Source organism: Bubalus kerabau, chromosome 20, assembly GCF_029407905.1.
Source record: "Bubalus kerabau isolate K-KA32 ecotype Philippines breed swamp buffalo chromosome 20, PCC_UOA_SB_1v2, whole genome shotgun sequence".
NCBI classification, from domain to species: Eukaryota; Metazoa; Chordata; class Mammalia; order Artiodactyla; family Bovidae; genus Bubalus; species Bubalus kerabau.
The window spans coordinates 30067247-30093507 of NC_073643.1; the positions used below are offsets into that span (position 1 = coordinate 30067247).

General features: G+C 44.5%; 1 long non-coding RNA gene across 1 annotated transcript; it reads right to left on the minus strand.

Annotated features, from left to right (window-relative positions):
* Position 1: 1 nt before the first annotated feature.
* On the minus strand, positions 2-17731 carry LOC129635332 (uncharacterized). The gene is made up of 6 exons (XR_008706230.1): positions 17579-17731; positions 16808-16871; positions 5192-5434; positions 3164-3279; positions 1044-1156; positions 2-110 (listed from the first exon to the last, which is right to left on the minus strand). It is a non-coding gene; the product is annotated as an uncharacterized LOC129635332 (long non-coding RNA).
* Between the last annotated feature and the right edge of the window lie 8530 nt (positions 17732-26261).

The window sequence follows — 26261 nt, forward strand, 5'->3', positions numbered from 1 at the left end:
TCCTTCTTTCCTTCATTGTCTTACCTGATGCTTTAGAAGAATTTGAGTGTTTCAGATCATCCACTACCTTCATCCTGCCTGGAATCCAAAGACAGATGTACAATCAAAGTCTCTTAGGAAAAAAAAGGAATCAAACGCTCACCATTTAATCCAGATTTCTGTCTTTTCTTACGGAAAGCCTCAATTTGACCCAAGTCGACCCTACAGACTTGAACGAGCAAGTTTATCAACCAACATCATGTTTACAATTTCTGTGAAATTTCTTTGGTTTCTGGCAATCACTACTGCCTGTCAGTACTATCTAACATCTCTGAGATGTTGGTTTTCTAAGACACATCTGCAAAATCTGTAATATTTCCATAGAATAACAAGGTACACCAAAGTAGGTGGGCTTCAAAACTGGTATCTTTCAGACTCCAACAACCCACAGGATTCTACATAATGAATTTGTTACAAACTGTTCCCTGATTACAACATTCACACAAGTTTCAGCTATAATACCTCCTGAAAAGACACATCCATGAATGAATGAATGAGATTATAAAGTGTATCATTTTCACTTGCCTTGATGCCAGATAATTTCTCACTGAAACTTGAAGTATCCAGGTGTTTAGGTGTCTGTGACTTAGATTCCTTCAACACACCCTGTTTGAACCAAAATTCCTCCCTTGCAGTCAGAAAGACTAATTAGTAGTCATACTCCCATTAGAACAACCTAGTGAAGATAAGACACTGGTATCTTAATGGGGAGGAATAAATATATCTGTCCATTGCCTCTGCAAGACCAGGCATTGCAAAGATCATTACCCCTGCTACGTGAGTTTTTGCAGAAGGTGGACTATTAGCACCATGGTTTTCAATACTCTCCAAGGTCAAGTTCCAACAGATTGGATCTTGGGCTCCAGCTCTCTTACCTTCCATCTGTCCTCACTAGTCCATGTGTTACCAAGACCCAGAACAGTCAGATGGATTACAAGTTGCTGCGAGACATATACAGGTTGTAAGAGTTAAGTGCATGGGTTTCTCTGGGGAAATAGCTTTACCTGCCTCATGCGTTCTCATTAAAGATCAGAGTGTTATATATTGGCACAAGGAGGGCAGACTTCTGATTCTCCATAACAGCCACTCCCCCTGGATGGGTGACTCAACTTTATTCCTAAAGTATAAGGGGAAAGAAATGAGAATTTTTTGATTATCCAGTGTTATACCTTTCAACACAGTAGCCACTGGCTACAGCTGGCTATTAAACACATAAAAATATGGTTAGTCTAAACCGAGCTGTTCTGAGAAAATGGCTTTCAAAGACGTAGTACTAAAAAAAAAGACAAAATATTTCAGTAGTTCTTTACATGTTGAAATAATACTTCGCATATCTTGGATTAAAGAATTTTAATTTCACCTTTTTACTTTTTCAGGTGGTTACTAAAAACATTTCAATCACAGATGTGACTCAACACTTTATTTCTGTTGGCTAGCACCAATACCAGAGAAGGCAAGGCACCCCACTCCAGTACTCTTGCCTGGAAAATCCCATGGCGGGAGGAGCCTGGTGGGCTGCAGTCCATGGGGTCGCGAAGAGTCAGACATGACTGAGCGACTTCACTTTCACTTTTCACTTTCATGCACTGGAGAAGGAAATGGCAACCCACTCCAGTGTTCTTGCCTGGAGAACCCCAGGGACAGCAGAGCCTGGTGGGCTGCCGTCTATGGGGTCGCACAGAGTCAGACACGACTGAAGCGACTTAGCAGCAGCAGCACCAATACAGACCATCAGGCATGTGTGTCCAAAACACGTGACCTCTCCAAATTCACAGGCCAGTTCTGCCAGGCAGAGGGCCTTGTCAACAGGTCAGATTAAGAACGGTGTCCAGATGAGTGTAGGGCTGTGATCTAAGTTTGCACCCCCTGATACCCAACCCTTTACCTTTCCCTCTTTGCCTCCACCAGCTTCTCAAGAAGTAATTCTAAATCTCTGGGTTGTGCTACTCCTTGTAGCCTAGTCAACATCATGATAAAAGGAACTGCTTCAAAGTGACAGACATGTCACTCGGTTCCCCTTGGAGTTTTAAGTGACAAAATATTCTAACACCACTGGCAAAAACATATGACATAAAAATCTAGGAACTGGAGGCACTAATTAAGCTTTTCATCTTTTAAATGAAAACAGGATGCCCTAAAAAGCAAGAACCACAAATGTGATGCGGCAGGACTATCCACTGCCAGGGGAAAGCTAGTTAGAGAACTAATGAGGATTATAAACTAAACTTGGAAAATTAACCAAATACATTATCTAGTTGGAGTCTAAGAAGTAGGTTACAGGTTACTTGTTAGCAAAATTGCCCAGAACCGAAGAAGCAAACAATTCTGCCAGAAGCAACCACAACTCCCACTTATTTCAGCTTCCCAATTTTTTTAAGTGCATTAAGATTTCTGCAGAGCATCAACTAATTAAAAAGAAGTCACTAAAACGGAGATAAGATGCAAGAATTCTCATGGCTACTGCTGTACTCTTCAATTTTGATTAAACATGAATTCCCTGAAGCAGTCAGAAAACAAAGTGTGGTTCTTTGAGTTTTGTTCAGATGGGTTCTCCTGCTTACATGATCCATTTTCCTTAGCTTCCAGTTTGAACCAATCCTGAAAGGGCAGGGGCCATGGGGCCGTGTGCTCTGCCTGTAGCCTGGTATTGCCTTTTAATGGCAGAAAGCTGACCTCAGTGCACTCAGCATCTTTTTAAAATGAAAAATGAGAAAGTAATGATCCTTACTTGAATGGGGCTATTGCAGAGTTACATTTGCTTACCAATTTGGTACTTCTAGAAAAAAATCCTCAGAAACCAAATGAAACTCCCCAGATGTCAGAGCCTCTCAAAAATATATCAGGATTAAATGGAACTGTGTTCATTCCTCCTCCTCAGCTGCCACCCCTGACATTATGGGTTTGATTTGAAGAATCATCACTATGTCTATGCTCCAGGCGCTGTGTCAGAAACCAACATGGATTTGTTCAGCCAGGAGTTTTTGTGCCTGCTGTGTTTAAGATCATAATGAGTTCTCATGGAGCTCTCCTCAGTTCAGTTCAGTCGCTCAGTCGTGTCTATTTGTGACCCCATAAACTGCAGCATGCCAGGCCTCCCTGACCGTCACCAACTCCCGGAGCTTACTCAAACTCATGTCCATCGAGTCAGTGATGCCATCCAACCATCTCATCCTCTGTCGTCCCCTTCTCCTCCCGCCTTCAATCTTTCCCAGCATCAGGGTCTTTTCTAGTGAATCAGTTCTTCTTATCAGGTGGCCAAAGTATTAAATAAGAAAAGAAAAATCCAATCATCACACCAATACTTTAAACATATCAACAAGGTTAGGGGTGGAGGGCAGATAGGAGATCAAGTGCCGGATTTCAGGGAGGGTCTCTCATAGAGTTATGGTTGAGCTGAGAGCCAGTGGATGGATGTTAGTTAACTGGGAAAACAAGTCATATTTGAGGCAAAGCAAACCACATGTGCAAAGGCCCAGAGGTGGGCACACTTTAAATAAACATGGTTTATTTCAAACAAACCTGTGTACTCGACAGAATGATGGGTAGTAAGAGTGGGGAGACAGGTAGGAGCCAAACAGCTGAGAGTACTCTGGTTCAATTTTACATTATAGCCCACTCAGCAAAGGATCAGCGAGTCAGTCACTCAGAGTTAAAAACCTGCTTGGGCAGAGTAGCAAAGTGGTCCTCCCTCCCCTCCTCCCTCCCTTCATATTTAGACACAACTCATCAGGAAGGAAGAGTCACAGACACCGAGCACAGAGTGGAGGGTGTCAAGGGGGAGGCAGTTGAGAGAGTGATGGAGTGGGAGGTCGGTGTTATCAGACATAACCTTTTACATATAGAACAGATAGACAACAAGGTCCTACTGTATAGCATGGGGAACTGTACTCAATTTTTCCAATGGAAAAAAATATTTTAAAGAACATACACACACACACATATACATATAACTGAATCACCTTGCTGTACAGCAGTAATTAACACTGTAAATCAACTGTACTTCAATAATGAATAGAACAGCCACTGTAGGAAAAAATTTTAATAAATAAAAATACTTAAAGAGAGGGCGAAAGTGAAATTTGGATGCCCAGGAAACAAACTGTACGTGTATCGCCTGAGCCTGGAGGCCACTCAGGGCATGGGCCAAGCCTACACTAATGCTACAGATGAAATATTTGTGGCCCCGGGAAACCTAATCCCTAAGGTGACGTGTGAGAAGATGGACCCTCTGGGAAGTGATCAGCTCATGAGGCTGGAGTCCTCATGAATGGGATCAGCACCCTATGAAAGAGGCCCTCCAGAGACCCCACCTCCACCATGCAATGAGACAGAAGATACCCACTGCAATCCCCAAGAGGGCTGCTCCCGAGCCTGAGCTTGCTGACACCTGGGTCTCAGACATCCAGTGGTCAGAGATGAGAGACATTTCTTCTGTTTAGAAGCCACCCCATCTTATCGTATTTTGTTAACAGCAGTTCAGAACAGATAGAGACATTTGGTTTCTCTTGAAGGAATCACCACGTGGTACCAAATACTACTACAACCATTTTTCAGAAAACTCTAAAAGGACGCCAGATGTGAGTTACAAATCCGGGCTCTACTGCAGCTGGCAGGGGACAAAGGTCTGTCTAAGGACATGAAGTGCAGTTGACTGGCTTGCCTCTGAGACCTGGGTTCGATCCCTGGGTTTGGGAAGATCCCCTGGAGAAGGGAAAGGCTACCCACTCCAGTATTCTGGCCTGGAGAATTCCATGGACTGTATAGTCCATGGGATCGCAAAGAGTCAGACACCACTGAGCAACTTTCACAGTACAGAGCTCTCTGATCTAAAAAATACAGACATGAAGCCAGCTCTCAATGAAAGTTAATTCACTGTGCAAACTCAGGGAACTCTTCTTTAAAAAGTCTGAATGCTTACATGTTACAGGCTCTCTGGTCGCAAGATCCACCCGCACACCACCCCTCTCCCTGGGTGTGGATGCCCACCATTCCGCCATCGCTCTGTGGTCTGCAAGCACACAATCTTTTCTTTACGCGCCAGCTCTACAATGCCCCCTCCCCCACCACAGCATAAAGAACTGTTTTCCCTTAGGCAACCTGACTGAATATATGAGATTTCCCACTGGGGAGGAGAAGCCAACCCAGGTCCTACCTGGCCCACCTGCCAGGATTCCAACGGATCACGGAAGTGGCCGAATGAAGAAGGGCAGACACACAGGAAAGAACAGCAAAGAGAGCTTTGCCTTGCTGCCCATCTGCCTTCAGCCCTTCTCAGCCCTTCAGGTGGCCAAGGAGCATCTACTACATACTGATCCCTCTGCTGGGACCAGGAACACACTGGGGGCAAGACGGAGATGAATCCCCTTCACGGAATACCCCTTCTGCCAGTGGCAAGCTAAAAAAGAAAAAAAAAAAAGTGCAAATAAACAAAAGACAAAGACTTGCAAATCATATTGGGCAAACAAGCACAGGCTGAGAGAAGCACTACCCACTCAAGCAGGGGGTCTCACAATAGGATCCCTGAACTCACAGCACCAGCAGCACCTGCGATATTACTGGAAATGGAAATTCCTGGGCCCCACCCCAGACCAACTGATTCAGACACTTAGAGGTCACGCAGTCTGCTTTCTTCAAGCCCTTCAAGTGACTAGATGCATGCCAAAGTTTCAGAAACTGTAAACAAACAGGAATTTTGACTGTTTGGGTTCTGAAGGGTTTTTTTTTTTTTCCTTGTTGGTTTCTTTTGATCCCTAATTCTTAGACCAGTTCCTGACATAGCAGGGGCCTTAGAGAATATGTGGAGTGAACCATCAGGTGGGTTATCGTACTTTAAGCTGGATTATCAGAAAAGACCACCCTAAATATCTAAGTGAGATCTAAAGTTGGGGAAAGAGACAGCCATGCACAGTGTGGGCAAGGATATTCCATGCCACCTCTCACAGAAAGTACAAAAGCTCTCGGGTAGGAAGGCATTTTCTCTGGAACCAGACTGCCTGACAAGCCATGCTTTGCAGTTTCAGTGTCCCATCTCTGATTCTAGGATCCAGAGTCTTATCCACCCTCAAGGAACACAAAGGTAGGCATCCTCGTTGCTTAATGAGCAGTTGAAAAACCTACCCTCTCTGTAAGCAGGACTGCCTCTCTTATTTGGCTGCGCTTGGAAGAGCAGGGCCTGCTGTAGCCCAGGCCCTCGTTTAAAGAGGCTGGTTGGTTCTCCCCTCAGGGTGAAGTCTCAGTGACCTCGGACAAAGCGCTTCCCAGCTGTCACCCAGTAAGCAAGGTGCGAGACCCTGGGTAGTCTGACTTCCTACACTGTAACCCGCAGTCCTCCTCACTTCAAGACAATAAACAAGGAACGCTCCAGAACAAATTCAAGACAGCTTTATAAAAGGATGAACAACAGCTGATGAAAGAAAGCAATGACAAATACGACTGCAGTGTCTCAAGGTGCCTGGAGCCGGAGGAGCGGGTTGGGGTCAGGTCAAAGCTGATCCTCACAGCACAGTCAAGACCCAGCCGCGGCCTACACAACACACAAGGCCAGCCAGCCTGAGACATCTCCCGCATTCACCTTCATCCAGAAAACAAAAAAAGATGCAATCTTTCCTCTAATTACAGCCCTTGGGAAAATATCCTTTTAATACTAAAAAATACCTGCAGAATATTCACATAGATACTTTTTACAGTTATAAAAGGGAAAGAATGTGCTGTAGATGTCTTTAAGATCCCCACCATATTTTTTCACTTCTAGCAGACAATCAGGACTTAGATGAGGGGCAAGTAAACTCTTTCAGTAAGTATCTTAGGTTATGTGGGGCCAGAGACAGAATCAAGGATATGAACATTTCCACAACTTTCAGTGATGAACTTCAAAGTATATGAGTACAATTTTTAGAAATACAGGACTACTAATGACAAGAATGGGATCAAGATATGTGTGTGTCGGGGGCGGAGGGGGTGGGGGTAACATTCTGCTTACCTGGGGATCAAAGCTAAGGGTTCCTATCATTAAATCGGTTACAAATATTCATCAGTAAAAACCATTCTTCAATCATGGGCTATAAAATAACAGAGGGCAGACTGCATTTAGCTCATGGGTCCTAGTTTGCTGATTTCCAGCTGAGATCCTGTATTAGGATTCTCCAAAGAAGCAGTGTGAGAGTGAGTGTGCGAGAGAATGTCCGGGTGTGTATGAGATAGAAAGGTATTTTCTACAAGGAACTGGCTGTGTGTGTGTACACACAGAACATGTGTATGGATGTAGACAGAGAGATATTTTCTATAAGGGATTGGCTCACATACCTGTGCAGGCAAGCACGTCCCATGATGTGCATGGCGAGCTAGCAAGCTGGGGCCCAGGAGCGCCAATGGTGCAGTCCTGGTCAGAAGGCCGGTCAGCTCGAGACCCAGGAATTGCTAATGCGTCAGCTTGAGCCCAAAGGCAAGAAAAGGCTGATGTCCTAGTCCGAAGGCCATGAGGCAGGAAGAAATCTCTCTTGAGAGGAGTAGCATCCTTTTTGTTCTATTCAGGACATCAACTGAGTGGATGAGGCCCGCCCACACTGAGAGGAATCTATTTTACTCAGTCTCTTGATTTAAATATTCATCTCATCCCAACACACCTCGTTTCTGAGTATCTATTTAAAAGTGAAGTAAAATCATAGCCAGTGTGCAGAGAGCCCGGTACAGGCATCACTGCAGGGTCAGAAGATTGGGTGCAAACTGGCAACTGGTCAGGTGGCCCAGATTCCAATATGAGAACAGCAAGAAGATGGAGGAGAATCCAGTCTCTCCCCCCTGGATTTCAGGGCTCAGGACAGAGACTGGACCTCTGGCTGATTGGAAAGGGCTGGAGCATGAAAAGGGTATCCGAACAGAAGACATCGCATGGGGCCCCCAGAAGGTGCTCGCATCCCTGCAGGAAAGGAGGAAGAGGGAGGGGCCTCGGCCAAGACAACTCACACAGTCAGTCACCCACTGGCGAGGCAGCCGGTGGGCAAATCTATGATACTTTTATAAGGATTCTTCTCAACATCAAGTCTAACTCTGCTCAAAGGGTCAGCAACACAGTCTTGAATATTTTCAAAATATTAGTCTACCAAGATGCTAAGAAGTATTATTATGAAAACGTTCCATATTCTGAAAGGAATATAGGTACATTGGATTAAACCAAGTGAAACATTATTTATAGACTGTAGGACTTCACAGTGACTTTGATATGACATGGAATGTTATAAGCCTCCCCAAAAAAGAAAGAAATACACTCACTTACGTGTGGAATCTGAAACATGCCACAAAAGAACAAATCTATGGAACAGCAGCAGACTCACAGACACAGTGGACAGACCTGTGGTTGCCAAGGGAGGAGGGAAGGGAGAAGGATGGATTGGGAGCTTGGGATTAGAGGATGCAACCTGTTACACAGTGAATGGAGAAACAACGAGGCCTGGCTGTACATATGGCACAGGAAACTATATTCAATATCATAATGGAAAGGAATATGAAAAAAGAATTACATATAATAGTTTTGCTGTATGGCAAAAACTACCACAACACTGTAAATCAATCATATTGTTGTTTAATTGCTAAGTTGTGTCCGACTCTTTCATGACCCCATGCACTGTAGCCCACCAGGGCTCCTCTGTCCATGAGATTTCCCAGGCAAGAATACTGGAGTGGGTTGCCAATTCCTTCTCCGGGGAATCTTCCCGACCCAGGGATCAAACCTGAGTCTCCTGCAATGGCAGCAAGATTCTTTATAGCTGAGCCATCAGGGAAGCCCCAAATCAACTATAAATAAAATACTTTCTTAGAAAAGAGAAATATCAAAGACTCCAATTTTATTTCATTGCCAACTTTTCATTTTATAGTTCTTTTCACAACACCCAATCACATCTCTGAGAACAACTTACTTAAGGAAGTAATTGGATAATGCTGGTAAAGAGCTTTGAAGGATGAATACTTTTAGAGAGGAAGCAGTAAGTCAGCTGACAATCAAGCCAGCCAGCCAGACTTCCATGGCTCCCCTGCAGAGAAAGAAAAAGTTAGTCCCTGCCATTTTCTCCTCACAGGTCTCTACCTGGGGCAGAAAGAGCTGGAGTCCTTAAGAAACATCGTCCAGTTCTCCCACATCAAGGAATCAAACTACCATTTAAAGACTGGTGAGGCAGTAAAAGCAAGAAATTATTCCAAGCAGAAAAACTGAAAAAGCTTAAAATGTGATTAGCTTTCCTGATAAGAGCAATGCCTGGGGGTGACCATAAATTGTTGATAGCAGCCTTCTACAGGCCTATCTTTGGTGCAACAGGATCAGAAGGCAAACAGAAACTGAATTCTTAGCTATTAGCCCATTAAAGATACCTTCCAGCCTAGGGCACACAGATAAGGGCCCTCAACAAGATAGTCCAACAGGTTTTATCAGGTCCTCACTCCATGCGATCACAGAATTATGGACTTGGAAGCTTTCTCAGTCTAACCTTCTCACTTTAAAGTTAAAGAAAGTTAGCCCAGTGGGGCTGAGTGGTACTGAAGGTCACCTAGCAGGTTCATGGAAAACCAAGAATAGAAAAACCTCAGCTTCCAGTTTACACTCCGCACTCATCACTATACGATTGTCCCGTTACTGTATTACTGTATCCCCAAGGGCTCTAGGAGTCAAGTAAAATCAAGGAGAACCTGTCAGGTGTCTGGGAGCAGGCAGGTGCTAAAAGAGCAGCTGGAACAAGTTCTTACTGTTTAGGAAATGGCAACCCACTCCACTATTCTTGCCTGGGAAATCTCATGGACAGAGGAGCCTGGCAGGCTATAGTCCATAGGGTCGCAAAGAGTCAGACATAACTGAGTGCACACATACACACATACCATATGCCAGGTGCTGAGCCAAGCTCTTAAGCCTCAGCTGGCTTGTAGAAACCCCCTTGAAGTGTGCGCCTCTGCATCAGTGAGGATGTCAGCTTTCTGCAAGTCTCAGGGACCTGCTCAAAGTCACACACAGCAAGCAGCAGGGCTGCCAGGCGCCTTCAGGGCTCACCACAAGGCCAGTGCTCTTGACTGCTACCTACAGGACTCTCTGAGCAGTCCTGAAATCAAGAGCATCACTTTAAAGAAACAAGACTGCAAAACAACTATACTCCCCCCAAAAAAAGCTCATTTGAAAAAAATAAAATTACCTTCCACAGCAAGGGAAAAAATAAAGAATATATGTTTTTCAGATTTCCTGTAGCCTAAGTATACTCATGCAACCAAAGGCATGACTAAGAGTGACCCCATGAGGTCAATTTGCCTCTGTCCTTACGCCTCTGCCAGTGACCATCTCAAGCCTCTGCAGTCTTTTCTTTTTCTCTTGCCAAAGTGAGAGCAAGCCTACAGAGTTTCTTCTGCAAGAAAATACCTGAAGAACCATTTCTATATTCGCCTGGACACTGATGCACAATTACATGCTTACTTGCAAAAGTACAGTAATTTCTATTATCTTTTCCCCGTAAAAAGACACCATGGCCATTTGCCTGTGTAAATGAATGTAAGTCTGCATCCTAACTTTCACTAGAGCACAGTGGACCATCACAGGGGTGCACACGCGATGAGCTGAGACTTCTGCAGTGGTGCCAACGTCTGACTATCCTAACCAGTTCTGCAGTAAACTTGCAGGTAGAATCATCTCTGTTCCACGGTTTCATTACTGAGGCATCCCACAAGTGGAACTGCAATATCCTTTTTCATTTTGAGAGATACCACTTCCAGGAAGGTTGTGCCAAGGCTCCACCGACCAGCTGTGTGGAATGTGTTAGCAGATCCCCTCACTAAGCAACCAGAGAAATGCCATCCATACAGACGACTGTCTGTTAACACAGGGGAAACACCCAAGCCAACCCAACCCAAGTCAGACATCCCCAGCCACCAGCCTTGCTCAACAGGGCCACAACTATGGCCCTTTTAACTGGTCTTCCAAGTTCAGTCTTGCCCGCTCCGCCCATCCTTCCTCCACAAGGCAGTCAAAAAGATCTCTTTCAAATACAAATCTGATCGCGTCCCCCTGAGCCTAAATGTTCCACTTCGCACTGCTCTTATGAACACTCTCCAGATCCTGCGGATGACTCAACCAGCCCTACGGATGCTCTGCCATCCCTTCCATTTCTTCCAGAACATTCTTTCCCACTCAGGACCTTGGCAACCCCTGCTTTTGTTTTCTAGAATCTCTTCCTTGCCTCTCCCCCTGGTCTCTCCTCCTCTCAAGAACCTTCTCAGAGAAACTTTGCCATTCACACACATCTTGCAGACTAAGGAATGTCCCCCACTGTCAACATGTAGAACACTTAAAATTTTACTTTCTGAAATGTATTAAAATGTTAGTTTAATGTCTGTACCTCTGATTGACTCTAAGCTCCATGAGGACACGCTGAGACCCAGCATAGTGCTCTGACACAGGAGATACTTGATGAACGGCAGAAAAAAGAGAAGGAAGGCGGAAAAAAGGAAGGGAGGAGAAAGAAGCAGGAAAAGAGAGGGAGGGGGGAGGAGGGACTTAGATTTTCCACTGTGATTTTCCAAAGAGTGGGAAAAGGGGAAGAAGAACTTAGAGCCACGAGTGCAGAACTAGAGATGGGAGTTCTTTTTTTTCTCACATTTCCTTTAGTTTCAGCCACTGGATAAATACTGATCAGTACTCACCATGTCCTGCTGCTGCTGCTAAGTCGCTTCAGTCGTGTCCGAGTCTACGCGACACCATAGACGGCAGCCCACCAGGCTCCCCCGTCCCTGGGATTCTCCAGGCAAGAACACTGGAATGGGTTGCCATTTCCTTCTCCAATGCATGAAAGTGAAAAGTGAAAGTGAAGTCGCTCAGTCGTGTCCGACCCTTCGAGACCCCATGGATTGCAGCCCACCAGGCTCCTCCTTCCCTGGGATTTTCCAGGCAGGAGTACTGGAGTGGGGTGCCACTGCCTTCTCTGACCCATCATGTCCTAGGCACTGCTATAGACAGCAGAGAAGGTGCTTAGCCTTCTGGAGGTCCTGTCTCAGGATGGGAGAGAAAAGAGAGAATAAATAATGAACACACACCTGAACAGGACCCCCAGGGTGAAGAAGCCTGTAACACACGTAGGTCATGAAGAACAAGCGTGGACACTGCTACAGGGGGTCAGGGAAGGCCTCTCTGAGAGGTGCTATGTGAGGAAACGGCAACAAGAACGGAGGCCAGGGAAAAGCACACGTGGCTTTTAAAAATAAGATGGAGTCAGCTTTACTCTGAAGCTGACGTACATACTTCCCACCGGCAGAAAGAAACCGACATCCTCGGGACGTGGGCTAGACTCCTAGGGCTGTTACAACACCGCACCTCAAACTGAGTCAGCTGACACCACGGTCACTTACTGTCTGACAGTGCTGGAGGCTAGAAGTTTGAAATCAAGGTGACGGCAAGACCGCACTCCCTGCGAAGGCTCCAGGGAAGACGGTGATCCACGTTTCTCTCCCAGCTTCTAGGGGCCCGAGGTGCTCCTTGGCTTGTAGACGCTACATCCCAATCCTGACTCCAGTGTCGCCTAACCATCTTGCCAGTGCTTGTCTGTCTCCATGTCCAAATGTCCCCATTTATAAGGACTCTGGTCACACAGGATTAGGGCCCACCCCCCAGACCTCAATTTACCTGGACCACCTCTGTGTCAAGACCCTCTCTCCATACGATTGAATAAGCTGAAATTCTTAGAGAGGAAGTGAAATCTATCAACTCAGAGATTAAATTTAAAATGTTTAAAAGGGTTTAATGGCATCTAATAGTACATCATCTCAAATAATAAAGTCTCCTTTAATGTGATTGCTAAAATGTGAGGTTTATAAATAAGAAGATTAAGAAGCTGGAATTATAAATTTAAAGAAAAAGTAGAGTATGACTTTAATAAACTGATTCTTTTAATAAAAGTACTGAATAATTTTTATACCATCCAGGATGCCATAAAACTAACATTAACACAAAGAAACACTGCCCACCCCACCCCCCCACAACACATGAACTGTGAACTTCCAGATGTTCAAGCTGGATTTAGAAAAGGCAGAGGAACCAGAGATCAAATTGCCAACATCCGTTGGATCATCAAAAAAGTGAGAGTTCCAGAAAAACATCTACTCCTGCCTTTGTTGCTGAGTTCTCTATAAAGCTAGAAAATCTTACCAGCAGAGTTTAAGAAACTCCCTGTTCATACCCTCAGCACCAAAATATATTATAATTTCAAAATATTAATGAAATATTTACCTTAATTTCCATTTCTTTGACTACTAGTAAAGGAAATTGTTCTTAAAAAAAAAATGAGCTACAAAATCTGTAATCACAACCCCTGAAGCTTCCAATACTTTGGCCACCTAATGTGAAGAGCTAACTCACTGGAAAAGACCCTGATGCTGGCAAAGATTGAAGGCAGGAGGAGAAGGGGACGACAGAGGATGAGATGGTTGGATGGCATCACCGACTCGATGGACATGAGTGTGAGTAAACTCCGGGAGACAGTGAGGGACAGGCTTGCCTGGAAAGCGGCAGTCCACAAGGTCGCGAAGAGTTGAACACGACTGAGCAACTGAACGACGACAAAGCACACAAAGGCCTCCCATCAGCATCGCCTCACCCGGGCTGACAGGGTATCCCCCACCCACCACCCACAGGGCCCAGGCTCAGACGGCCCTGGCTGCTGGCAGCTAAGGCAAGAGAGGTCACGTCCTCCTCGGCCCTGGGGAGAGAGCAGCCGTGCTGGCAGCATCCTGGGCCCAAGTGATGCACAAGTCCTGCTGTTTCTGCTAATGGGCCAAAGCAGCAGAAACGCAGAGCCCCAACTCCTCTGCCCTCGAGAAAGGTCAGCTCACAGCCTGCGTTTTATGTTCACCCACTGCAACATCTGAGCAACTGTCAGAGGAGAGCTAAACGCAGGTTGACTTTAAGCCTTGAGAAGAGGGGATTAATCCTAACAAATCAGGTGGGCTGGGAGGTCTCTGCTGATGGCCGGGTCGCATTAACAGCGTGTCTCTGCACACTGAGGCCCCATCTTTATGACTCTGCCAGGGCAAGGATAAACCCCAGGCTCGTAATGTCTCCCCCCGCAAGGCTGTGATAATCCTCGCCGTTGTCTGAGCTGAGCGAGTAACAGTGAAAATGGATGAGAAGTAGATGTTTATGTCCTTCCTATCAAATTCTCAGCTATAAACACAGAGGGCACTGAAGGTGATGGTGGCGCTGACGAACACCTCCTTTTTGAAGAGCGAAAAGAAGGCTAAAACACCAAAGAGAAGGGCAGCGATTCCAGATTTGTCACCCAGCCTTCTCTCTGCTTTTGGCCCTTCCCTCCCCCTGCATCTAGTTTAATGTCAAAAATACACTTTGTGGGCAGGAGGAGACGCAGTGAAATCAGGACAGTTTTCTTTCTGGGTTGGAAGTTTAGTCTCAAGGTGACCTCAGAAGACTTCTGACAGCCTCCATCTATCACCACGTGTCACACATGTCATCACTGAACTGTCTGTGCCCTCCTGCCCAGGGGGACATTCCTGTGTGCCCCTAAGAGCTCTGAGGTCAGTGTCTGACTTAGAATTTCTCTGGTATTCTCAGAGAAAGAAAACATCCACAGTTGGGACTAGGGAGAGACACTGACTGTGGGTGTAAAATTTAAGTGGGTGCCAAAACCTTGGATACTAAGGACAGATAATATTTTAATGCAACTCCTTTAAAAAAAAAATCAAAGCGTCAACCTATGGCTCTTGTATTGGTCACCTATTTTCATAAATAAAGTTTTATTGGTAATCAAGTGCTGGGATTGGAGTAAGGCAAGTTGGTTTAGTTGCTAAGTCATGTCCGACTCTTGTGACCCCATGGACTACAGCCCGCCAGGCTCCTCTGTCCATGGGATTCTCCAGGCAAGAATAATGGAGTAGGTTGCCATTCCCTTCTCCAGGGGATCTTCCTGACCCAGGAATCGAACCCAGATCTCCTGCACTGCAGGCAGATTCTTTACTAACTGAGTTACGAGGAAGCGTGAGATAGGAGATAAGTAGTAAGGCAGGTAAGACAGTGTGGGACAATCACAGGGTCAGGTCTTCCATTTTTTTTGCAATTTGGGTATTTTGTCTTCATGGATTTTGGTGTTCTAAAAACATTATACAAAAGTACTATGTACATCTTTAGTACTAAAGTGACTTTTCTGGCACCATTTGAAATTTATACTCCGTACCCCTCTCCCAAGTCCCTGCCCCAACCAACTTTTCTGAAGTTGTACTGGAGTTCTGACAGAGCCCATATCCCGACTTTTCCGAAGTTCTGTTCTAATGTAACTGACATTGCCAAGGTACTCCTATTTACAAGCACTGTTCCAAAGATGTTTCAAACGCGTACATTTGCTCACTGAATTTCCCACTGAGTGTGTAAACTGAGACACTGAGAAGTCAAGTAACTTGCCCCTGGTCACACAGCTCATAGTGGACCTGGGATCTGAACTCAGAGATTTCAGCTCTGCAACTGGCCTCGGCCACCGGTTCACTCTCCATTTTGCTTTTTTTTCCCCCTGTTCTCTTCCATTTCTAAACGTATTCCATCCACTTTCTCAGCACACAGTGATTTCTTAATCCAATTTATCCAGGCTTTATGCTGATAAGTTATTTCTACTGTCAGACACAGATGGCTTTACAGGAGACCAGCCAGCTAAGTGCACTGCCTAAGAATGCAATACAACTTGTTTTTCTAACCAGCTAGATTGGTTTACGTGGTGAGATAAATATTGAGCTAGGAGCAACAGCAGCACATCATGGAGAGAGACGTGGCCCCCATTCAGGCTGGCTGGGAGGGCTCCCAGCACCCCTCCTAGGATGCTCAGGACGCAGTGGCTCGCGTCAGCAGCTCCTTTGTGTAAACCCTGGGATTCATGTCCTGCCTGCAGGCACTGAGGCGTGGGAACTGGCTGCCCAGGGTTGCCCACGTATATGTGCTGTCTCCTTGAGTGGCTTCCACAGACGTTATCTCTTCTTGCAATCCCTGTTCCTTTAAGGGAGAAGGAAGGTTGTTGGCGATGGTTTCAGCACAATAATTACTAGTGGCGCCTTAGGAACAATTATTAAAAACCATCATTATCATCCTCACCACTAACCCTGATGGACCCGGAGTAGCTGGCAAAGCGGGTTCTCCTCATGCCCGGGGCTCTGCTATATCACTGCAAAAGCTCCTAGACCTGCATGGCTCACAGCGCAGCCAATGACACCCTGACCAGGGTCTCTGGTGACGTACAAATCAAGAGGCGTCTTTCTCAGATTAAAAACCACAAAGTACCCACTTTGGGGAAGTCCCCGTTCATCCTGACAGTGACTCTGCAGGACAGGGTGATGCTGCTTAGAGAGGCACAAGGACTTCAACTCCACCACCGACCAGCTCGGGTCTCTGGGCAGCTCACCCCATGCCTTGGAGGGCTGTTGGGGGACAGGGATGACGCTGAGGGCATCTGACTCCCTACTCCACGCCACCACCCACATCTCTGAATGTGGCTGCAGGAAACATCACAGAGGGGCTCGCTGACCCTGTGAGAAATTCACACTCACCACTCTCAGGCGCCCACCGAGAATTTCCAGGCCAACGGCACCTCTCTGGTTAAGTTTACTTTCCCAGTTTCTCAATGACTCTTTCACACCTTCTGTGTCCTCAACCCCACTTATGTCTCTCCCCTGCTGTCTCCCAGCCAGGGCCCTGGCTGACTCTCCAGAAAGAAAGTAGAAGTAGTAAGACAAGAACTCCACTGTGATGTCCACTGACCTGCAGGCAGACACCCATCCCTGCTTCAAACGGTCAGTTCTCGTCAAGAAAATGTGATTCAAAACTGCAAAGCAATTATCTTTCAATTAAAAATAAATTGACAAAAAATAAAAGAAACTGTGATTATTCTGTAAAATTTACTGTCCTCTGGATGTTTCCCCCTTTCTGAGGGCTTAGATCCACTCTTTCCTGTGACATCATTACCTCCCTGCTAACAGGATCATTGGAAAAAAAGAAAAAAGGAGCATCTCCCATCTTTAAAAAAAAAAATTCCTCCTGCTTAATCCCAGGACCCCCTGCAGACATCGCAGCATCTCCCAGATCCGCTCCACATCAGTGGTCTAATTCTGTGTCCTCCTGCTGTCTGCACTTCCTCAAAGCCTGTTTCCTTCTCACTGACTCCAGCTGGATGCCTGTCCTCACAAGTGTATATGAGTCCTCAGCTGCCCAGGGGACCCCTGTGCTGACCAGGGTTGAGAGCCCGTTTCTGGCCTCATCTCCCCCCGATTCCCGAGCACCCTTCAGTGTATCTGCTCACACGCTCCTTCACGCCCTCGCGCGACATCCAGCCGCCGCGATCCTCTGTCCATCCTACCCAACGGCTGGCGCTCAGTGTCCTCATGCCAGCCTGTCCCCGGGCTCCCAATATGACTGCCCGCACCCCCCACAGGGACAGCAGAAGACCTTCTGGGTTCCACCGTAAGCTCCTTCCACTTCACTTCATCTAGCTCCATGACTATCATTCATATGCAGTGGCTCCCAAGCTGTTACCTGAACCCCATCCTCCCGACACTGACTTCACACCCCTGGTTGTGCTCAGGAGACTCCAGATCACAGTCCATGGAGAGATGAGAAGGCTTCATGTCCCAATCTCCACAGAGCTCACATGCAGGTATTCACTCAGGAAAAATTCATCCTTGATGACGGTTGTGTTTTCCTGCCTGAAATAAAAAGCACTGTCCTTTTAAATTAACATTCTGGAACCATACTCTCATAGTTGCTCTTTTCAATAAACTTGCTCCCTAGACTCCCCCAAAGACACCCCAAATCTTGACATTATTCTTGGTGATTCTCTTCCCATATCCAGGTCACCTGCACTCCCTGCCTTCTCTGCTGCTAGAACAAATCCCTTCTTGGCCTTCTCCCCTGACCACCTAGTCAGGCCATCAGCGCCTCTCCGTGAGTTCCTGTAAGTTTTCGATGGGCTCCATGGATTCCACCCAGCCTCCTTTCTTTCATTTCACCCCAAAGGGAGCATCCAAGTGAGCTGGCCAAAGCTGCACTCCAACCCTGCTGCCTTGCCTGCCCTCGCCTCACAGAAATGAAAACTCTCCATAGGCTTCCCATGGTATGTGGGGTAAAACTGATGCCTCACCCAGCCTCGAGTATCCCACAGCCTCAGTCCCTGGAGCCTCCAATCTCTTCTAAATCTTCCTCATCACTCACAGAGCATCAACCATCAATCCTTTTATAGGCTTCTTGGTGACATCAGTTTCCACCTCCAGTTTTTGCTCCAGCTGCTCTCGATGTTTCTGCAGACTCTCCCCTGGCCTTGGCAAAGCAGCTCTCTCTCATCACTCAGAAGTCAGTTTAAATATTCTATCTCTAGGGACACCTGCCCTGACACCCTCAATCTAAACTCGTCCCCCTGTAACTTTCCAGCACTCACCCCTTTTACTCTCTACACAGTACTTAAGACTACCTGACCATATTGACCTTGCTTATTTTTTTTATTGCACTGCCATCAAGAATATAAGTTCCCCCAAACAGAGATACCTGTTGGCCTCTGCAACCCACCCACCTCAATTTAAAACACTGTCTGGCCATATGGTAGGTGCTCAATAAATATATGTTGAAAGAAACAAATCTGTATAGCACATAATTCATAGACACTAGCCCAGAATATTTATATACACACACATATATACACATGTATACATATGTGTATAAAACATGTAACTCTGTGTATGTGTTCATGACTCCCACTTTCTACCACACTGCTTAAAGATATGAGGACCCCATGATAAGTCAGCAAAAAGAACTGAGACTCCCGGAAAGCTTTCACTGATGAAAACATGCAGTTGGCCCGGCTTCCTTCCAAAAATCTCAATAGATACTTGTTGTTGTTCAGTCGCTCAGTCATGTCCGACTCATGGCGACCCCATGGACTGCAGCACACCAGGCTTTCCTGACCTTCACTATCTCTCAGAGTTTGCTCAGACTCACACTACAAAGGTTTAAAAAAAGTATAAACTCACAAGGACGAAGAGAATAGGAGATAAGATGCCAAGGCATCAGCAAAATTGTTCTGGACACAGAATGCAGGGCCATAAGTGTGCATGGGAGGTTGGGGGAAGAAACAGGATGCCAACTTGTAAAGCTGACTCAACCACAGACAGGGAATCGGAGTCACCAGCTATCTCTAACGGGAGGGGCAGTGGGTAAGGTTAAAATGAGAACTAGCTCAAAGTTCAGGAAAGGAATATTTAAACCAGCAGGGGACCTCCCCTAACACCGAAAGGCTAGATCAGGATCCACCCTGACCTCAGGAATTGGTGGGACTTTTATATCTGGAGACGTCAGACCAGAAATGTTTTCCAAACCTGAAAACACAAGGCCCAGTGAAAACTCAAGTGAGGCATCAAACTGAAAACAGGATGCAATAAAAGTCTGCATATCAACGCCGAGTCCCGTCCCTCTGTCCATCGTTACTCCGAGCATCGTTAGTACAGGGAGCTGAACTGCAGAGGAGGAGGTATGGAAGGACGAACAGGGGGACCCAAGGGATAAAAGAGCCTAGCTTGCAAAACTGACTGATGTGAGAGAAAAATACTTTCAGACACCAACATTTGATGAGTATCGTCATAAAAAAGGCAGGAATGCACCTGGTTACCTTACAGAGAAGCCATCAATCTCATCCTACCAAACACAGCCACTCCAAACAGAAATGCACACGCGTGTGTGCACACACACACACACACACACACACTCAATATACACATACTCCACACAAACGCATACTCCACCCCACACACATCTCTCAAAAGACATACATATACATACCCCAAACATGCACACATATATACCCCAAAGACATACATACACGTTGTTCAGTAGCTAAGTCGTGTCCAACTCTTTGCGACCCCATGGACTGCAGCATGCCAGGATCCCTGTCCTTCACTATCTCCCAGAGTTTGCTCAAACTCATGTCAAAAATCAAGTCAGTGATGCTATCCAACCATCTCATCCTCTGCAACTCTCTTCTTTTGCCTTTAATCTTTCCCAGCATCAGAGTCTCTTTCAATGAGTTGACTCTTCACATCAGGTGGCCAAAGTATTGCCTTAGCATCAGTCCTTCCAATGAATATTCAGGATTGATTTCCTTTAGAATTGACTGGTCTGATCTCCCTGCAGTCCAAGGAACTCTCAAGAGTCTTCTCCAACACCACAGTTTGAAAGCATCAATTCTTCAGTGCTCAGCCTTCTTTATGGTCCAACTCTCACATCCATACATGACTACTGGAAATATCATAGCTTTCCTTTTTAATATGCTATCTAGCTTTGTCATAGCTTTCCTTCCAAGGAACAAGCATCTTTTAATTTCATTGCTGCAGTCGCCATCCGCAGTGATTTGGGAGCCTAAGAAAATAAAATCTGTCACTGTCTTCCACTTTCGCCCTTTCTATTTGCCATGAAGTGATGGGACTGGATACCACAATCTTAGTTTTTCGAATGTTGAGTTTTAAGCCTGCTTTTTTCACTCTCATCTTTCATGCTCATCAAGAGGCTCTTTAATTCCTCTTCACTTTCTGCCATTAAGAGTGGTATCATCTGCATATCTGAGGTTGTTGGTATTTCTCCCAGCAGTCTTGATGCCAGCCTGTGATTCATCCAGCCCAGCATTTTGCATGATGTACTCTGCATATAAGTTAAACAAGCAGGGTGACAACATACAGCCTTGACGTACTCCTCTTCTAATTTTGAACCAGTCTGTTGTTCCATGTCCAGTTCTAACTGTTGCTTCTTGATTCACACACAGGTTTCTCAGGTTAAGTAGTCTAGTATTTCCATCTCTTTCAGAATTTTCCACAGTTTGTTGTGAGCCACACAAAGGCTTTCATGTAGTCAATGAAGCAGATGTTTTTCTGGAATTCTCTTGCTTTCTCTTTGAGCCAACAAATGTTAGCAATTTGATCCCTGGTTTCTCTGCCTTTTCTAAGTTCAGCTTGAACATCTGGAAGTTCTTGGTTCATGTACTACTGAAGCCTAGTTTGAAGGATTTTGAGCACAACCTTACTAGCAGGTGAAATGAGTGCAATTGTATGGTAGTTTGAGCATTCTTTGGCATTGCCCTTCTTTGGAACGGGAATGAAAACTTACCTTTTCCACTTCTATGGCCACTTTGGAAGCTACTTCTGAGTTTTCCAAATTTGCAAGTATATTGAGTGCAGCACTTTCACAGCATCATATTTTAGGATTTGATTTGAAATCACTCAGCTCGAATTCCATCACCTCCACTAGCTTTATCCATAGTAATGCTTCCTAAGGCCCATTAACGTCATACTCCAGGATGTCTGGTTCCAGGTGACTGACCACACCATCATGGTTATCCAGGTCATTACCTTTTTTGTACAGTTCTTCTGTGTATTCTTGCCACTTTTTCTTAATCTCTTCTGCTTCTGTAAAGTCTTTACCATTTCTGTCCTTTATTGTGTCCATCCTTGCATGAAATGTTCCTAGTATCTCCAATTTTCTTGAAGAGGTCTCCAGTCTTTTCCATTCTATTGTTTTCCTCTACTTCTCTGCATTGAAGAAGACCTTCTCTCTCCTTGCTAGACTCTGAAACGTTGCATTCAGTTGAGTATAGCTCTCCCTTTCTCCCTTGCTTTTCACTTCTCTTCTTTCCTCAGCTATTTGTAAGACCTCCTCAGACAACCACTTTGCCTTCTTGATTTCTTTTTCTTTGGGATGGTTTTGGTCACCACCTCCTGTATTGCTATAATCCTCCGTCCATAGTTCTTCAGGCACTCTCTCTACCAAATCTAATCCTTTGAATCTATTCATCACCTCCACTGTATAATCATAAGGGATTTGATTTAGGTCATACCTGAATGGCCTAGTGCTTTTCCCTACTTTCTTCCATTTTAGCCTGAATTCTGCAATAAGGAGCTGATGATCTTAGCCACAGTCAGCTCCAGGTCTTATTTTTGCTGACTGTATAGAGTTTATCCATCTTGGGCTGCAAAGAATGTAATCAATCTGGTTTTGGTATTGACCATTTGGTGATATCTATGTGTAGACTTATCTGTTGTGTTATTGGAAAAGGATGTTTGATATGACTGGTGTATTCTTACAAAACTGTGTTAGCCTTTGACCTGCTTCATTTTGTACTCCAAGGCCAAACTTGCCTGTTACTCCAGGTATCTCTTGACTTTCTACTTTTGCATTCCAATCCCCTATACAGAAAAGGACATCTTTTTTTTCTGGAGTTAGTTCTAGATGGTCTTGTAGGTCTTCATAGAACCATTCAACTTCAGCTTCTTCAGCATTAGTGGTTGGGGGACATAGACTTGCATTACTCTGACATTGAATGGTTTGCCTTGAAAATGAACCAAGATCATTCTGTCATTTCTGAGATTGCACCCAAGTACTGCATTTCAAACTCTCTTGTTGACTATGAGGGTTACTCCGTTTCTTCTAAGGGATTCTTGCCCACAGTAGAAGATATAATTGTCATCTAAATTAAATTCACCCATTCCCATCCATTTTAATTCACTGATTCCTAAGATGTCGATGTTCACTCTTGCCATCTCCTGCTTGGTCACGTTCAATTTACCTTGATTCATGGACCTAACAGTCCGAGTTCCTTTGCAATACTGTTCTTTACAGCATTGGACTTTACTTTTGGTGATAAACCAGACACATCCACACCTGGGTGTTGTTTCTGCTTTGACCCAGCCACTTCATTCTTACTGGAGCTATTCATAATTGCCCTCTGTTCATCCCCAATAGCATACTGGACACCTTCCAATCCAGGGGGCTCATCTACTGGTGTCATATCTTCTTGACTTTTCATACTGTTCTGGGGTTCTCATGGTAAGAATACAGGAGTGGTTTGTCCTTCCCTCCTCCAGTGGACCACATTTTGTCAGAACTCTTCACTATGACCTGTCGGTTTTGAATGGCCTTGCACAGCATGGCTCATAGCTTCACTGAGTTACACAAGAACCTTCACCATGACAAGGCTGTGATTCGTGAAGGGGACATATATACATACATGTCCCCAAAACTCACAAAGCCATATACCAAACACACTGAAAAACATATGCCACACACACACACAAACCACAAATACCAAACACTATACAAATATCTCAGACACTTCAAATACACACACACACACACACACCATGAATATGCATGCTCAACTTTCAAGCAGTTTTTTCCTGGATTCTTATGACTGGGCAAATACAATCAGAAACTTAAATCAATTTTTGCAAATGAAAGATCAAAACAAACAAAAAAAATGATAAGGGTGAGTTTGGGCAAAGAAGAGAGTTCAGAAATTTTTCAAAAGATAATACAGGGAATATAATAAAATTCTCAAATAGCATAATCACATTACTGAGAGAGATTAAAAATATTATATTCAGAAAACATGGATTTCTATAGAGGGATACATTCTGAAAATAAGAGGATCTAGAAATTTAAAATATGATACTGGAAAATGTTCAAGAAATGGTAGAAATAGTTGGAAGAAATCTGTTGGAAAGTATAACAAAAAGACAAAATATTTGGGGGACAAAAAACAAGATATGTGGAAAGTCAAAGAGAATAAATAAAATTAAAGGTTCAATCTAAAGAGTCTAAAATGGAAGGTTCAGAAGTGGTAAATAAGGAAAATAAAAGAAACTAATCCATCAATGATGTAAAACAAGGAAATGTACCAGAGCAGCAGAAAATAAATTTCTAGGATAAAATGGCCCAGTGGATGAACAGCACCAGCAACTGGTTAAAAGTTCACTGTAATTGTTAGAACATTTCAGAGCACTATGAACAGAGAGCTAAGAACTTCCTGACAGGCAAATATATACAGCATTTGCCTACAATAGATCTGGAATTAGCATGAGAGTTCTCAACAGCAAACATGAAGACGAGAAGGCAACAGAGCAAGGGCTCAAATATCCTGAGAAATAATTACATCCAATCCAGAACTGCACACCCAAATAAACTGTTAGCCAAATGTAATAATAAAGTATCCTCACAGTTTCAGACATGCACTTAATTTGTTTTAGCATTCTATGTATCCTTTCTCAGCAAGTTGCTAGGGGATTTGTGCCAGTTAAATGAATGCGTAAACCAAGAAGCATGTCTAAGAGATGCAGGAAAGAGAATACTGATCACAAGAGGTAAAGGAAAGTGCCTGTTTGACGGTGAAAGGAAATCCCTGGAGGATGATGGTGCAGCTGGGCTACTGGGCAAACAGCTCAGGTTGGTACAGAAGGAATGCCTCTCAGGAAACTAAACTCCGGCTTATGTGAGGTGCCTATCTATACTGAGAAGAACCTTACAGTTTTATCAGAATATATGAGAAAATAGGAGTGACAAGTAGTACATAGAAAATTATGCAAATTAAAATGAATAATCAAAGCAACTATTAACTCCTAGAAAAACAAAAGCCTGTATAGGAAAGGAAAAATTAACTGTATAATATACTCCATGACTCAGCAGTGAACAAAAAAAAAATGACTGTGGAATACTAATTTGACCAAACCTTATGATATAGTAATAATGGAAGAATGTGGATAGAGGAAATTTGCATGTGGGTTTATCTCTCTATGGGAGAGTATATTAACAAGTGAATGTATCATATTAGATTTTAGGAAGCCTATAAGTAGTCTAAAATATCAATACAAAGATAAGAAATAGCAATACAAACATATTTCTTAAAACTATAAAAGCCACTGGGCTAAAAAACAGCTGGTATACATGTGTTGCACAAAAAATTAAATTAGAAATGGCAAAAAGCAAAACATAAAGGAGTTACTTAACACATGAGGGTGTATTATCAGACAGCAGTGAAAAGCTGGACTCATCATAGAGATAGGCTTCACCAAGAAGAGGCCAGGCATAAATAATTGTGAAAATAGCAAATGTGTTTAAAAGCACAAAGCTCAAAGCATCCTCACTTTTCATGCTTGCCTCTTGCCATATCATTAAAACAGTAAAAATACCCACTAACATTTATCAAGGGCTCAGTGACAACGCTCAGAAGATAATGCTAAGCAGCTTCCTAACATTAGCTAAGACCATTCTCAAACAACTCCTGAGGTAGAATGAGATTCTGACATTTTTCCATTTTTCAAGTAAGTAAACCAAGGCTCAGAAAGGATAAATAACTGGTGCAAGGCAGTGCAAATCTCTCTTGTAAACAGAAGGGAATGAGGAGAAGAAACTGTTTGTATCTGGTTTTCTGCCTTTCCAAAAATGTAAGCAACCAAAGATGGGCAATTCTTAAATGCTGGGGAAACTTGGAGAAAGGTAAAGCTGACTGAAAGTGAAGTCAGGAAGGTAGAAGGTGATGGGAACTGGAAGCGGGAGGAAGAGGGTGATGGGCAGTGGAGAATACATGAAAACAAAAAACAAACAAAAAACCAAGGCTGCTGAAAGTCAGACACAAATCTGTCCCATCATTAAGGAGGAAATTGCCAAGCTGGAAGCATTTATAAATCACCCCAAACTAATCGGCCATTTAAGGACAATCCCATAAAAAAATAAAAGGGACCACAGCAGGCTGCTCTTGAGAGATAAATGGCTTTGCAGCCTCAGCTGGGGTATGCAAATTTGAGGATATCAGCAGGCCTTTTCTGAGTGATAACTCAGTTTACTTTAGAAGGGGCAGGCCATTACGAAACAGAGCAGAGAAGCTGGGGAGACTTCTCAGGCTGTGGGGTGTGCCACGTGTCAAAGCAGTTCCAGGACAGCCTTTCTAAGAAGCCCGTGTCCCGTGGCCACCAAAGACAGGTGAGCCTCCCCTTTGAGGCTGGCCCTACCATGCAATCAGGGAAAGTGGAGGACTCTGACAGCCACGACTGAGACAGGGCCGTCCTTCCTCTTGCTGTCTCTCTGATTTCTCCCTCCCCCACCTTTCTCAGCGCTACCATCCTACTGAAGGGCAGAGGGTTGAAGCACTGTGGTAGTGACTAGACTAACTGTCAGTGTTCCTGAGTTTCTTCCATTTCAAGTAGGGAGACAGGGGACACGGTGTAGTGGGTTGAATGGTAGGTTCCCAAAATATACATCTGTCGGTCACATCTGTGAATGTGACTTTATTTGGAAAAAAAGTCCACGAAGTTGTAATTAAGGTTCTTGAGGTAATATCATCATGAATTATTCAGGTAAATGCTAAACCCAGTAAGCATCCCAGTAAGAGACAAACTGGAGAAGAAAGGAT